This window comes from Arachis hypogaea, chromosome 11 (genome assembly GCF_003086295.3).
Source record: "Arachis hypogaea cultivar Tifrunner chromosome 11, arahy.Tifrunner.gnm2.J5K5, whole genome shotgun sequence".
In the NCBI taxonomy this organism is placed as follows: Eukaryota; Viridiplantae; Streptophyta; class Magnoliopsida; order Fabales; family Fabaceae; genus Arachis; species Arachis hypogaea.
In genome coordinates this window covers 97,580,396-97,584,909 of record NC_092046.1, presented here as the reverse complement: position 1 = coordinate 97,584,909, position 4,514 = coordinate 97,580,396, and positions in this window count along the sequence as shown.

Below are 4,514 nucleotides of genomic sequence, written 5' to 3'. Positions count from 1 at the left end.
CTTTTATTTCCATTCTCACTCAGGGATAAGGCAGCCAAGTGGCTGGAATCTTTCCCAAGGGAAAGCTTGACAACTTGGGAAGACGTGGTGAACAAATTCTTAGCAAGATTTTACCCTCCTCAACGAATCAATAGGCTGAGAGCTGAGGTCCAAACTTTCAGCAAACAAGATGGTGAGACTCTATATGAAGCATGGGAGAGGTTTAAAGACCTAACAAGGAGGTGTCCACCTGACATGTTCAACGAATGGGTGCAGCTGCACATTTTCTATGAAGGGCTCTCTTATGAGTCAAAGAAGGCCGTAGACCATTCATCCGGAGGATCTTTGAACAAGAAGAAAACCATTGAGGAGGCTATAGATGTCATTGAAATAGTAGCAGAGAACGACTACTTCTATGCTTCCAAAAGAGGGAACACAAGAGGAGTAATGGAGCTAAACAATGTAGATGCTCTGTTGGCCCAAAATAAGCTCATTACCCAACAGCTGGCTGACCTCACCAAGAAGATGGAGAGGAACCAAGTGGCAGCAATCTCCACTTCATCAACAACCCAAGAAGGAGTGAATGAAGAAGCAGAGGGTTGTCAGGAGCAAGCCAACTACTTTGGAAATTCACCTAGGCAGAACCATGATCCTTACTCCAAGAATTACAACCCTGGATGGAGGAATCACCCAAACTTTGGGTGGGGAAATCAACAAGACCAAAGCCTTGATCAAAGACGCCCAAATCCAAACAATTTCACATCTAGACCATATCAACATCCCAATAACAACACCTCTCCACATTCATATCAAGGCCAGAACAACCCTCCTCAACCTGACCTATCATCATTTGATGAAAGAATCTCAAGGATTGAAAATCTACTTGAAGGCATATGCAAGGATATCCAAGACAACAAGGTGTTCAAGGAGGAAGTGCGAGCCAGTTTCAAGAACCAGGGAGACACAATCAAGAGGTTGGAATCTCAGGTAGGATATCTCTTTGAGCAAATTCCCAAACCCACAGATGGATTCCCAAGTGACACAGAGAAGAATCCGAGAGGTGAAACAAAGAAAGTAAGATGGGAAGATTGCAAGATGGTCACTATAAGTGATAAGGAGACTGAGGACAAGCCAAGCAAGTTGTCATAACAACCTGAAGATACCTCAACAGAGAAGGAGGAAAAAGAATACCAAGAACCAGAAATATCAAAACAGGAGCTGCTGAGTCTCTATGCACCTTTTCCCCAACTGCTCAATGGTGCTGTGGAGAAGAGAATATACTCAAGATTTCTTGACTTGTTTGCATCTTTGCATGTGAACATACCATTCATCAAGACTATCCAACAAATGCCTGCATATATCAAATATATGACGGAGCTGCTTCCTAGGAAAAGCTCACTCAAAGGAGGGCAGACTATAGTGATGAACATGGGGTGCAGTGCCCTCATTCAACCACAGTTGCCTATGAAAAGAAAAGATCCAGGAAGTTTTCATGTCCCCTGTGCCATAGGAGAAACAATGTTTGATAGAGCACTCTGCGATTTAGGAGCAAGCATCAACTTAATGCCCTTAGCCCTGGTGAAGAGACTGCAGATCAATGAGATATTGCCCACAGATGTGGTCATCAGGCTGGCTGACAAAACTCAAAAACAAGCAATAGGGGTGGTGGAAAATGTGTTGTTAAAGGTTGGGAAATACTACCTCCCAACAGACTTTGTCATCTTGGACATGGAAGAGAGTCACACTCACCCAATCATATTGGGAAGACCATTCCTAGCTACAGCCAGAGCACTCATAGATGTGGAGCGAGGGGAGTTAATATTGAGGATCCATGATGAACAACTCAGCTTCAATGTCTTCAAACTCTCCCAAGAAGCTGACCAAGAAAATAAAGAACCAAGCACAGATCGTAACGAAATCCTGACAGAGGAAGCAAACATTGAAGCACAACCAGCCCAACTGGGAAAGCCCTTGGTTGATGAACAAGGAAATAAGCAGCTGTCACAGCTCAAGGAAAAGCTGGAGGAACCTAAACCACAAGAAACATGTGAAGACAACAACAAAATTTCCTTAGAAGAAGAAGCTACAAAGAGCAAGGCAACATCAAAAGGGACAAAGAAGAAAGTACCAAGGGGGTGGAGGAACAAGAAGATCCCTACGAAAGACATCTCTCCAGGAGATAAAGTGATCTCAGCTTACTTCTCAGATATCCCACATGATCTCCCCACTGTACCGTCTCAGTTACCTAAGGTCTTCACTATTAACAGAGTTCTCTCCTTGGAACATGTAGAGATCATTGATACAACCAATGGATATAAGTCCAAGGCAAGAGGGGAGGACTTGAAGCATTATCAACCTCCCTGATGAAGGAGAAACGTCAAGCTAGTGACGCTAAAGAAGCGCTTCATGGGAGGCAACCCATGTTTTATTAGCTTTTACTATTGAATAAGTCAATATTCATGAATTCCAACCCAAACTTGGTGAAGTCCTTATATTGCAGTATATAGTGAAGAACAAGTTTGGTGTTCAAAGCGTACCAAGAAAGCATGATTGCAACAGAGAGCATGCTAGTCTTGGAGCTTTGAACAAGACTTTTGATCACAGTGCTCCAAACTAAGTTTGGTGTCACCCCATGGTGCCACCAAAATGCATATAAGGATACACAGTTAGTTAGTTAGTTGGAGTTCATGAATAAACAATCTCATCTTTTCATCTCTTTATTATTTTAGCCGTAAAAATTTAGAGTGATTTCTTTTTGTGATAATTCTTACTTTTCTTATTTTATCTTTATAGGGAAAGGAAAGGAGCATTGAAAGAGATTGATTGGATAATTTAATGGGAAAGGTTCGGCCACTTCATGAAGAGGGCACTACACACGTGCCTCAAGGGGAATACATTGGGAATGGTTGCCATACAACATTGGAGGAAGAAAAAACTTGGAAAGCGAACCAACTCCATCATAAAGTTGAGAATCCTCGTGCTTACTCCATATAAAACCCCATCCGTTCATCATACACTAATCCCATCAATCCACACCTTTCATATCTTCATCACTTCCCTATATAAGTGAATCAAATCCACACCATCTCCATATTCGAAATTCATACCCCTTGCACTTCACTTTCCAGCAACCAATTCTTCAACTTCTCACTCTCTAAATCCCACACCTATTCCCTTCACTACACCCTTTTTGCTTTAACTTCATTCATGGCATCATCAAGCTCCAAGAGGCAGAAGAGGAAGGAACCAACGGAGAACATTCCCTTCGACGAGAAGAGATTCAAGACTGCCTTCCATGAACGAGAATTTGAGCGGATAAAGCTCAAAAAGATACTGCCCGAGTTAACCTTCCAAATCAATGAAGACGAATGCCCACAAATTCGGGAGAAGATTGAAGAAAGAGGGTGGCAATTGCTCACCAATCCAGAGGGGAAGATCAATGCAAACCTCATCAAAGAGTTCTACGCAAATGTGGTCAGAGAAGACAAAACTAGAGCCCCAACCTTCAAAAGCTATATAAGGGGAAAGGAGGTAGACTTCAGTCCAAATGCTATAATAAGAACTCTTCACCTGAAATCACCACACTTTGATGAGCCTAGCTATCATACAAGGATAAGTAAAAGCCAAGACAATGATGAGCTCACTGAGATAGTGACTGACATCTGTGTTATGGCAGCTGACTAGGAGAGATATGGAGATGGGAGACCCCAGTTCATCAAGAGGGGAGACCTTAGCCCAGAAGCCAAGGGGTGGTTTGAACTTGTGAGGAGGTCTATTCTCCCAGCTGCAAATAATTCAGAGGTAAATATTAATCGAGCAACTATGGTACATTACCTAGTACAAGGTGGAGAAATCAATGTGCATGAACTTATAGCTGAGGGAATTCAAGATTCAGCTGAGAAGCTTGAATCAGGTGCCAGGCTTTGGTACCCCAGCACCATTCTCCGATTGTGCACAAAGGCCAAGGTGGTCTTTGAGGATAGTAATCCAGACTGGGTTAACCCAGGAAGGCTAATGACAACCCAGCGTATGGCCTATACTACACCTGCTCAGCAACAAAGAAGGCCACAAATAGGGAAACTAAAAGCAAGGGAAGGAACTCACCAAGAGGAGTCTCATCAGGAAGAATATCAACAGGGAAAGCATCCTTACCCAGCCGATCTAAATATGAATCATCTTCTAAGAGCTATTGAAGATTTGGGGATGAGACATATGGAATGACAAGAGCAAATATTGAACTGGATGAGCCAATAAGAAGAGTGAAAGAATCAACAAATGGAGCAGCAACAGGAACAATACTTCCAGCTCACTCAAACCATCCACCAAGTTACCGAGAGGCAAGAACGTCAAGATAAGCATTTGCAGGAACTCAATCAGCGACAACTAGCCCAGATGAAAGCATTCAATGAGTTCACTGTACTTAATGAAGGACGACAACTACATCGGGAGGAGTTCAACATCAACACTCAAGCCAGGTTGAACTACATGTCCAGTAATATGCATTAGCTATACTATTCCATCCCTACATATGATGA